The 12437-nt window shown below is 43.6% G+C and overlaps 1 pseudogene; it reads right to left on the reverse strand.

The window, feature by feature from the left end:
- Positions 1 to 11117: 11117 nt before the first annotated feature.
- LOC147967644 (uncharacterized) lies at positions 11118 to 12176 on the reverse strand (annotated as a pseudogene).
- Between the last annotated feature and the right edge of the window lie 261 nt (positions 12177 to 12437).

A 12437-nucleotide genomic window follows, 5' to 3' on the forward strand; every position in this document is an offset into this window, starting at 1 on the left:
GTGATCGCGATCTCAGATCCGATCTTCTTTCTAGTCTATCTTCTCGCTCGTTTATCGGAATCAGGTGATTCAAGCGCCCGGAGTTTCGTTTCGAAACCGCCGTTCTGTCTGATCATCTTTAACTAAGTTTTGCTACTGTAAAATTTTACCTAGTTTCAACTTGCTAGAACCGAGTAGTTTTCCGCCGTTTGTTTTCGGTTTCTTTGTTCGGTTCTTTCTCTCTTTGCAACCGGAGTTCTTAAGTTGAACTTTCTGGTTCGATCTCTTGTTCGAGTTTTACCTGTGCATTAGATGAGTACTTATTGTATGCTTGTTGTTTGTCTGCGATTACCCGGATTGTGCCGCTTGTTACTTCGAATCTCTAGGACTCGCGGATCATCAGCAAGGCAAGTAACACTTTGATCATACCTTTTCTACAACAAAGTTTTATTGCATTAGATCCATCCTCACAGATTGCATGATTAGGATCTAATTAAATTGTGGGATGGGAAGTAGATGAGGTAGTACCTATTACCTGTTACTATGAAACCTTTGGGTGTTACTTCTACGTTTGCTTATTATGCCATGCTATGCTAGTAGACGTGGATTGCGTGAGTGATATCCATGACAGATGTGAGATTGATAATTTTAATGGCTTATCTAAGGTGGCAACTTAAACACACATCTGGGTGGATTGAGGCACCTGATGTCTATCAGGACTTGCCTGTTTTATTTTGGACCGCCACCCAGGCTCAAAGGGATCATAAGATCTTTCATGCTAAATACTTACGTGTGCAGCCACAATCCATTATGGGCTCTGGCATACTTGACTAAGTCGTGCGAACTCTAATAGGGGTAGACTAGCAGATGTAGGGGATGTAGGTGGTACGGTCTACTCCATCGTAAGGTGCTAGCGCTTCTGAAAGACTATGTCTCGGTCATCCGTTTCTCAAACACCAGTAGTGCGAGAAATCTAACGGAGGCGATCGAGTCTTGTGGGGAAAAGTGCGCAAACCTCTACAGAGTGTAACAAACTAATCATGATTAGCCGTGTCCCCGGTTATGGACAATCTTGAGTATCTAGTACTTGAATATCATGTGAATCTCATCATGTTACTTCTAATTAATATTGTTGGGTTTTACTGATTACTTTTTAATTGGGATTGAGGATGCTGTCAACCATTCTCAATGTTTAACAACCACCATGATAGTTAAATAAATTTATTCCTTTGCAGTAGGGAAAAATTGGCTTTACGCAAAACAGTAACCATAGAGCTTTCCACCAGCCAAATATGCATATAGTATAGCTGTTTCATTCCATTACTCTCTATGTGTTACTTTGCCAGCATATTCCATGTGCTGACCCGTTTCGGGCTGCAACATTAATGTTGCAGACTTTTCAGACGACGATTAAGGTGTTTTAGGCCGTGGTTCTATACTCAGTGATGCCGTTGGAGTTGATGGACCCATTTATCCTCCAAGTCTTCCGCTGTTATCGACACTAGATGGCCTTAAGCCATATTATTGTAATAAGTTCTCTTTTGAGACATCGATGTAATAAGTGTGTGATTGCCACTCTGCTATAAATCCTTCGAAGTACTGTGTGGTGTCAGCATTACTGATCCAGGGATGACACCGGAGCACAGAGATCAGACTGTTTGAGGTTTGATCGCTACAGCCGGGCATCGTCGACAACAAATACTAGCTATATGCCTGCAAAAAGTAACATTTTTTTAATGATTGGATTTTGAGAACTAAAATTTCTAACATTTCTATAACATTTCTAACAATGTTATATATAACTAACATTTCTATAACATTCCTAATATTTCTATAACTAAAAAAAATAAAAATTCCTAGCTTTTTTATAACTATTTCTATAACTAAAAAACAGAAAAATTTCTAACAATTCTAACATTTCTAACTATTCTAACATTTCTAACTATTTCTAAAAAACAGAAAAATGTCTAACAATTTCTAAAAAACAAAAAAATATATAAATAAAAATGTATGTGTGTGTGTGCGCGCGCTCACCGGCCGGCGAGGCGAGAGGCGACGGGGGGCGCGCGGCGACGACGGGGCGGTGATGACGGGGACAGGGACGTACGGGCCGGGGCGGCGACGACGACGCGGACGGTGACGACACGGCCGGGACGGGCCGGGACGGGGCGGCGGTGACGACGGGGACGGGACGACGGGGCGGCGACGACGGGGACGGGGCGGTGACGGGGCTAGCGACGGGGGCGGCGACGAGGGATATGGAGACGGCGGGGGCGGCGGGCGACGGTGTGCAGAGAGAAGAAGATGCAGAGGGAGAGATGAAAACTGACGAAATTTTGAAGTGTTGTATATATAGAAGGCACCTTTAGTACCGGTTGGAGCCACCAACCGGTACTAAAGGCCTGTTTTGGCCAGGCCAAGCGGCGGGAAGCGACCCCCTTTAGTACCGGTTGGTGGCTCCAACCGGTACTAAAGGCCCCCCCCCCTTAGTACCGGTTGGTGCCACGAACCGGTACTAAAGGGGGGGTGCGCTGCCAGGCGAGGGGCGCAAAGTTTAGTCCCACCTCGCCTAGCGAAGGGCAGCCGCACTGGTTTATAAACCCAGCCGCGGCTGCTCCTTCGAGCTCCTCTCAAATGCAGGCCTTCTGGTCCTACCTGTGCTGTGCTGCCCCGTGGGCCTACCGGGCCTTTGCGGGCCTGCATCCTGGCCCAACAACGGGTTGGGTTTCTAGTCGTATGCAGGCCGCTCTAGCCTAGAAGGCGGGCTTTTTTATTTTTTTGCTTTATTTATTTTTTTAGTTGTTTTTTTGTGTATTTTGAGTTTCTTCGTGAATATTTTTGCTTTAGGTACAAAAAATTACAAACTTTCTATTAGTGCCCGTAGTTTTCAAATATGAATAGTTTAAATTTGAATTATTTGAAATTAGTGTGAATCACTAGTTTGTGAATAACTTAACTTTAAAAATCAGTAAAGGCATGAAAGAATTTGTTTGCACATAAAATTTCTTCGCGTTTCAAATGCCAAAACACATAATTAACTACCCTAACTATTACAGAGATTCCCTTCTGGGTGTGAAACACAGAAGAAAGTGATGATAGCTAGTGAAGCCGATCACATCCCAGATCTTTGGGTGTGAAACTTTTTCTTCGTGTGTGTCCATTTGCACCGTAACCATGGAAAATCTTCATCATTTAACGGGATGCTCGGGTCAATATTCACTGTGAATGGAGCAATTTCATCAAACTTTTTATAATCTTCTGACTTGTCTGTCTTGTCATCCACTCCCACGATGTTTCTCTTCCTAGAAAGAACTATGTGTCGCTTTGGCTCATCGTACGATGCATTCGCTTCCTTATCTTTTCTTTTTCTTGGCTTGGTAGACATGTCCTTCACATAGAAAATCTGTGCCACATCATTGGCTAGGACGAATGGTTCGTCTGCATACGCAAGATTGTTGAGATCCACTGTTGTCATTCCGTACCGCGGGTCTTCCGTTACCCCGCCTCGTGTCATATTGACCCATTTGCACCGAAACAAAGGGACCTTCAAACCACGTCGATAGTCAATTTCCCATATGTCCTCTATATAACCATAATATGTTTCCTTTCCCGTCTTGGTTTCTGCATCAAAGCGGACACCACTGTTTTGGTTGGTGCTCTTCTTATCTTGGGCGATCGTGTAAAATGTATTACCATTTATCTGGTACCCTTTGAAAGTTATTATATTCGAAGATGGTAACTGGGACAGCAAGTACAGGTCATCTTCAATAGAGGTGTCATGCATGGTACGTGCTTGCAACCAGCTGGCGAAACTCCTGGTTTGTTCGCGTGTAATCCATTCATCAGACCGCTCCGCGTGTTTGGACCATAGCAAATTCTTGTGTTCATCCATATACGGAGCCACCAAGGCGGAATTCTGTAGAACTGTGTAGTGTGCTTCAGTGAGAGAATGTCCGTCCATACATATTATTTGTTCCCCTCCTAGCATGCCTTTTCCATCTAGTCTGCCCTTATGCCGCGATTCAGGAACACCAATCGGCTTAAGGTCAGGAATAAAGTCAATACAAAACTCAATGACCTTCTCATTTTGACAGCCCTTGGAGATGCTTCCTTCTGGCCTAGCACGGTTATGAACATATTTCTTTAAGACTCCCATGAACCTCTCAAAGGGGAACATATTGTGTAGAAATATAGGACCCAAAACGTTAATCTCTTCGCATAGGTGAACTAGGACGTGCCTCATGATGTTGAAGAAGGATGGTGGGAACACCAACTCGAAACTGACAAGACATTGCACCAAATCATTCTGTAACCTTGGTATGATTTCTGGATCGATTACCTTCTGAGAGATTGCATTGAGAAATGCACATAGCTTCACAATGGCTAACCGAACATTTTCCGGTAGAAGCCCCCTCAATGCAACCGGAAGCAGTTGCGTCATAATCACGTGGCAGTCATGAGACTTTAGGTTCTGGAACTTTTTCTCTGCCATGTTTATTATTCCCTTTATATTCGACGAGAAGCCAGACGGTACCTTAATACTGAGCAGGCATTCAAAGAAGATTGCCTTCTCTTCTTTGGCAAGAGCGTAGCTTGCATGACCCTGATGTATGCCGTCTTTTCCGTGCATACGTTGCTGGTCCTCCCGTGCCTCAGGTGTATCTTTTGTCTTCCCATACACGCCCAAGAAGCCAAGCAGGGTCCCACAAAGATTCTTCGTCACGTGCATCACATCGATTGCGGAGCGGACCTCTAGGCGTTTCCAATAGGGCAGGACCCAAAATATAGATTTCTTCTTCCACATGGGTGCGCGTCCGTCAGCGTCATTCGGAACAGGTTGTCCACCAGGACCCTTTCCAAAGACCACCTTCAAATCCTTGACCATATCATGTACATCAGCACCAGTACGGTGGCCAGGCTTCATTCGGTGATCCGCCTCACCTTTGAAATGCTTGCCTTTCTTTCTTACGGGATGCCTGCTCGGAAGAAATCGACGATGTCCCAGGTACACATTCTTCTTACAATTAGCCAAATATATACTGTCGGTATCGTCCAAATAGTGCGTGCATGCGCGGTATCCCTTGTTTGTCTGTCCTGAAAGGTTACGGAGAGCAGGCCAATCATTGATGGTCACGAACAGCAACGCCTTTAGGTCAAATTCTTCCCCCATGTGCTCACCCCACGCACGTACACCTGTTCCATTCCACAATTGTAAGAGTTCTTCAACTAATGGCCTTAGGTACACATCAATGTCGTTGCCGGGTTGCTTAGGGCCTTGGATGAGCACTGGCATCATAATGAACTTCCGCTTCATGCACAACCAAGGAGGAAGGTTATACAAACATAGAGTCACAGGCCAGGTGCTATGGTTGCTGCTCTGCTCCCCAAAAGGATTAATTCCATCTGCGCTTAGACCAAACCATACGCTCCTTGCGTCATCTGCAAACTCCTTCCCGTACTTTCTTTCGATTTTTCTCCACTGCGACCCGTCAGCGGGTACTCTCAACTTTCCGTCTTTCTTACGGTCTTCTCTGTGCCATCGCATCGCCTTGGCATGCTCTTTGTTTTGTAACAAACGTTTCAACCGTGGTATTATAGGAGCATACCATATCACCTTGGCAGGAATCTTCTTCCTGGGGCGCCGGCCCTCGACATCACCAGGGTCATCGCGGGTGATCTTATAGCGCAATGCACCACATACCGGGCAAGCGTTCAAATCCTCATACTCACCACAGTAGAGGATGCAATCATTAGGGCATGCATGTATCTTGTCAGATACACCATTCTCTGCCTTCCATTGCAGCAATTCCAGTGTGGTGCCCAGCTTTTTCTTGTCACCTACGCAATTCGGGTACAACAATTTTTTGTGATCCTCTAACATGCGCTGCAACTTCTTCTTCTCCAAATCACTTGTGCAGTTTCTCTTTGCATCGGCAATGGCCCGACCTAGATCATCAACGGGTTCATCTGATGCCTCTTCTTCAGCTTCTTCCCGCATTGCCGGCCCAGCTTCTTCCCGCATTACCGGCTCAGCTTCTTCCCCCATTGTTGTATCATCGTATTCAGGGAACCCATGGCCAGGATATCTGTCGTCGTCCTCTTCTTCTTCATTGTCTTCCATCATAACTCCTCTATCTCCGTACTTGGTCCAAACATTATAGTGGGGCATGAAACCGGACTCAAACAGGTGGACATGAATGGTTCTTGACGTAGAGTAATTGTGACCATTCTTACAGCCAGCAGATGGAAAAGGCATAAAACCATCCGCCCGCTTGTTTGCCTCAGCCGCAATCAGAAAAGTATGCACGCCCTCAACGAACTGGGGAGAGCATCGGTCATCATACATCCATTGCCGGCTCATCTTCATTACACAACACCGAATAGACCAAATTAATACAAGTTCATACATAAAGTTCATACAACACTTAAATGCAACAAACAAATAACTCTCTAGCTAAAGCATTTAAATGCAACAACAAATGCGATCAAGATCGCAACTAAGGTAACAATGGATCCAACAGCATAATGATACCAAGCCTCACTATCGATGGCATATTTTCTAATCTTTCTAATCTTCAAGCGCATTTTCTCCATCTTGATCTTGTGATCATCGACGAAATCGGCGACATGCAACTCCAATTCCATCTTCTCCCCCTCAATTCTTTTCAATTTTTCTTTCAAGTACTCGTTTTCTCTTTCAACTAAATTTAACCTCTCGACAATAGGGTCGGTTGGAATTTCCGGTTCACATACCTCCTAGAAAAAATTTCTATGTCAACTTGATGGGCATAATTTGTCATAAACACGAAATGCAACTAGTTTTAAAAGAGAATATATATACCACATCCGAATCATAACAAGGACGAGGGCTGACGGGGACGGATATCAAAACCATGGCACTATATGTATAACAAACAACATACGGGTAAGATAATTATACGAGTAGCTATATATCCAAATCAAACAAACATCAATTTTTATATAAAATTTCATGAACAAAGAGGCTCATCACAAGGTGGTGCCGCCGACGGGACGGTGCGGGCGATCGACGGTGGTTACGACGGAGATTTAGAAGGCACTAAGTAAACCACACCTACATATGCAAACTAAGTGTTATTTTCGACCTCAAATTGCATATAAATCAAATACTAGCACATATATATATTTCCTCCCAAATTACTAAACTCACAAATTAATCACTATATAAAGCATTGCAAGAGTAAATCCAGCAATGAGAGATGAAATGACAAAATTGCTAACCTTTGTGATCATTTCAATGGATGGGGGCCTTCAAATCTTGACAAAATTTGGGAAAAATGTGAGATGAGCTCGAGAGGAAGAGGGGAAGAACAGAGAGGCGAGGGGAAAGGGGAATTACATAGCGAGCTCGGGTGGACGAAGGGTTGATGTAGGACGATCTTTAGTACCGGTTCGTGCCAAGAACCGGTACTAAAGGGGCTGGAGGGGCCCCAGTCTGACAACATCCTGCCACCACTCTCATTAGTACCGGTTCGTGGCACGAACCGGTGCTAAAGGTTCGCCACGAACCGGTACTAATGAAAGCGGCCCGGCTAGCCGTTGGAACCGGCACTAATGTATACATTAGTGCTGGCTCAAATACAAACCGGCACTAATGTGCTTCACGTTTGACCCTTTTTCTACTAGTGTAGCAGTTCCTATTTTTTAACTATTGTGTGCCAGATAATTGAATTGGCAATGTCTGCATAAATATGATGTATTAAATTATGTTATGAGAGGGATTTGTTCATTTTCAAAACTAAGGAGGTTGGATGAGCTTAAAGCACCTATTCACCAGTTAACTGAACTTTTCTAATTGTATTTTAAATCCACAAGAGGGCAAAATCGTTGTTCTTTCCCAGACCATCTAAATCAGATGGATGAGCTCCAAAATCCCATTGCCATTTGTCACTTTTGTGTTTTAATTTTTACTCGAGTGCCTTTGGACATATGGCACTATGGATAGGTGACATTAGCACAATTGACACGACCAATGGTTGGGGAGGCGGGGTCTTTTCGCTGGGGTGGAGGAGCAGGGGAGGCCCAGGAGGCCAGCGGTGGGGGGGGGGGGGGCAGCGACGCCAGCCTCCTAGGATGGAGCAGCGAGGCCCGAGCTCCATGGTTGTGGTCGGTTTATCCTCCTATCACAAGATCCCCTCTTGCTCATCCTTCTCCTCTCCCCATATCTTCCTCTTTTGTTTGTGTTCCTCCGATTTGCAAGGATTGTGGGAAGCAAATATATGTGGGTGGGTTGTTTCTTCTTGTGTGAAAGTCTCTTTCATGCTGGTCTATTGATTCCTTGTTGCTTTGTTCATGACTGACTCTGTTCTTGTCTTTCTTTTCCTTCATAATTTTGCAGGGGGTTGTTTTGGAATAATAATCTTTCGTGGTAACTGGAAGGTAGAAATATGGGAGATAGCACACACGCATTAACATAGTAAATGTTTGAACCATACCGTTACCTAAAACCATTGCTTCACACTGAGCCTTGATGCTGACAAGATGGAAACTATGAAATTGGATTTTTCTTAATTTTCTTATTATAGAGGTATATTTTAATTTGCAGCCTCGATGATGTCTATATCCAATATGTATATCTACAAGTAGTGTTTTATGTGTGTATTATGATCCCCCGCCAGAACAAAAATAGTTCAAATTTACTGCTTTCGACCATAACTCATTGAGTGAATTTGTAAGCATCCACAAACTATTCACCAGTTAGAATTTCAAAGAGGGTTTTATATGCCCTATTTTCATTTTGATCAGTCCATGGCATCCTTGCATTAATATTGTATGACATTGTTTATTCATGTTCAGATGTTCTATTCGGTGCTAATGCTACATGTATGTGCTTATTAGGTCAGCATGGTAATTTGTTTGATGCCCGTATAGAGATGCTACTTTATTTTATAGTTCATCTTTTCTATCCATTTCTTAATAATCTCAATGATTTTTAATGAAATGGCACCATAATATATCATGTGGTGGTAGGAAATATGGTTACATGGAATTTTGTATCTTCTTAGATAAAGAACTATTATCAAATAAAATCTGCATGTGAATTCCCATATCTCTTGGTTATTTATATATGTGTTGCATATTATTCCTAACCAATTTCTTACTGTTACTTAGGGTGTGTTTGTTTGGGCTACAATTTCCACGCCTGCAGCTGAAGGAGCGGCTGTAGCTGGTGATGAAGAGAGGCACTTCGCATTGCCCACAAGAAGTACAGATCAGTAAAGTACAGAGAGGCTTCAAAGCATGGTAACATTGTTTATGAAAAGAATCCACAAGGGACTGATAACCTACTTCTTGGAGTTATCTTCTATAAGTTTATGACTTGGTGCTAGCTGAAGCTTCTATTTTCTACCAAAACTGTTGTTAACAAAAGAACTCTAGCGGTCCAGGATTTTATCCTAAACTGCTATTATACTCACAAGAGAGCATTTTAATAACCAAAGAACTCTAGCCATGCTTTGTGATATACTACGTGTATATGTATGATGTACTAGCAGTTCCTATTTTTTAACTATTGTGTGCCAGATAAATGAATTGGCAATGTCTGCGTAAATATGATGTATTAAATTATGTTATGAGAGGGATTTGTTCATTTCCAAAACTAAGGAGGTTGGATGAGCTTAAAGCACCTATTCACTAGTTAACTGAACTTTTCTAATTGTATTTTAAATCCACAAGAGGGCAAAATCGTTGTTCTTTCCCAGACCATCTAAATCAGATGGATGAGCTCCAAACTCCCATTTCCATTTGTCACTTTTGTGTCTTAATTTTTACTCGAGTGCCTTTGGACATATGGCACTATGGATAGGTGACATTAGCACAATTGATGGTTGCTTCTCCTGTCCTATAGACTACATCTCCTTCCTCTATATATCAATATATCAACAAAACAAGAGATCTCTAATATCATTGTTGTATGGAGTTCACAGATGGTTGAAGATTTTTGCTGCCATGGAATTGTGAGTTTGTGACTATACATTCTTGTCCTATATGTGAAACTGAAGATATATTGTCTCTGTATGTGAATGTAAATATCCAGGTATGCAAGTCAACTTTTATTTACATATTTATCTGTGAAATGCATGCAAACAAGTCACATCTTACAGACAATTGCTCCCTTATAGGTAAATTTGATGATTCCTAAATTAACCAGTCAGAGATCGGTAGACAGTCAAGTGTATTGATAACTGAAGTTTAGAGCTCAAAATCATTTTAACATTTCTACCAACTGTATTTTCTTGTCAGCTTTCAGAGAAGAACAAGTACTGTTAGTCATTCTTTGACATGTATAATACTCCCTCTGTTCCGAATTACTTGTCGCAGGTATGGATGTATCTAGATGTATTTTAGTTCTAGATACATCCATTTCTGCGACGAGTAATTTGGAACGGAGGGAGTACAATTCTGGAGATGTGAATGGTTGTATTCATTTAGTAGAGTATTAATGGTGATGATTTATTTTCTTTGCTGTCAACTGGTGTATATCCTGATATGTTTAGCCAGTTCTAAAATTAATTTGTAAAGTAGGCTAAACAATTGTACAGTCTCTCAGTGTATTAGTACTCTGTTTTTCGGGCAGCCGGAAGAAATCAGTTTGTCATGACATGCGAAAATCTATTGATTTTATTAGCTAACAAAAATGTTTGTGAAATAGTTAGTTAGGCATCACAGTGAAGCTTGGCAAAGGGACTTCTCGTGAGGCCTACAAGGCTGGAAGCACTGTATGTAAAGTGGTACCCTCTAATGGATACTCATTTGTCAACTAATACATGACCATACTAGAGAAGCACACGTCTCGCACACACGATGACCCTAACAGGTTCTAAATGTGTATGTGGACGATCTTTAAATACGCGGATGATTATTATTTGAATAACTGGATGAGTATTCGGCATAAACAAAGTCATTGCCATTTTAACACAAGAAGCGTGTCACATTGTACAAATAGCTATTGTTTGTGTTGAGTAGCAAAATTCATTCATTAGTAATTTGGCATCAAGAAAACCAAACACCAATGCGGTGACACATACCTGTTCCATATAACTATCTGGAAAGTAGTAAATCCTTTCACCTTGGCAAGGCACTGTGATCAAAAGCCTAGCTCAAGCATGCCATAGCTCCTTGTATAATGCATCGCTAGAACTCCCTGCACAAGGAATTCATTGTGTGAACGAGGCAAACAATTCAAGGGGCCTTTCACCTTAATTTATAGCGGCAAATTTTAACAGTTGATCATGAGTTAATTTAACCAGTATTACTATCTAAATTGGTACTGCATGTAGGGATCAAGGACCCACCACTCACCTTGGTAGCACCAATTTACAGTGGCCTCGCATACACCACTCCCAGCACAAAGCAGCAAACGCGACTCTGACTATGCGTGACCAACGTGACTACAGCAGGTCCTCAATATGTTTTTGAGTATTACTCTTGGTAATTTGGCAGCAGCGGCGATGTTGTGACCCAGACAAACACAACATCATCGAGGCCCGAGGCCGCCATAGTATTGCATCCCTCGCCATGCAGCAGCCCGATGTCGGTGGCTCCATCGACGCTTCATTAAAGCATCGCCGTCCTCGACTTGTTGCGCCATTGGCAGCAGCGCTCGCTTCATTGCATCACTGGTGGCGAGCGTCGCCGTCCTCGACTTGCTGCCCTGCCATCCTTGACTTGTTGCGCCGCCCGCAGCAGCACCTGCTCTATTGCAATGCCGCCGGCAGCAACGCCCACTTCATTGCAGCACCGGTGGTGAGCGTCGCCGTCCTCGACTTGCCACACCGCCGGAAGTAGCACCCACTCTTCATGGCAGCTCCAACGGAGCTCCATTGTAGCTCGGGCGCCGTGGTGCCGGGCTCCATTGCAACCCCGGCAGTGCTCCATTGCAGCTCCGGGCGCTGTGGTGCCGGGCTCCATTGTAACCCCGGCCGACGATGCCCACAGTATCCCGTCGTCAGCCGGCGTCCAAACTCTCACCTCCGCCGTCTCAGGCTCGCAGCAGAGCCACTGAGCTTTGCAGCTGCCTAATCCAGCCATGGGCCACTCCCTCTACCTCACTTTCTCTTGGGATGCGCATGGAGGCCATCGATTTGGCTGCATCGCTTGACAGAGGTAGCAGATCGGGGAGGTAGGAGGGGCTTGGGGGAGGCAACAGATCAGGGAGAGAGGAACAGAGGAAGGGAGGAGGGGCTTGGAGGAATATGTGGCTGTGTGTCTCTCGGCTGGAGATAAGAGAAAGGGAGGGCGGTGTGAGGACCCCACAGAAGCATGTGGCACACTAACAAGGCGGTTGGTGGAGAATAAGAAATCATGTAGCTTCTATATTTATGCAGCAACAACAGATTATTCATTTCCTGATACACTTGCAATTTCATAGTAATAGCCTGTGAAATTATGTCCAGTAATAACTCGGTCTCACTATATTC

This window comes from Triticum urartu, chromosome 5A, assembly GCF_056163025.1.
Source record: "Triticum urartu cultivar PI428250 chromosome 5A, HENAU_Tu73, whole genome shotgun sequence".
Lineage (NCBI taxonomy): Eukaryota > Viridiplantae > Streptophyta > Magnoliopsida > Poales > Poaceae > Triticum > Triticum urartu.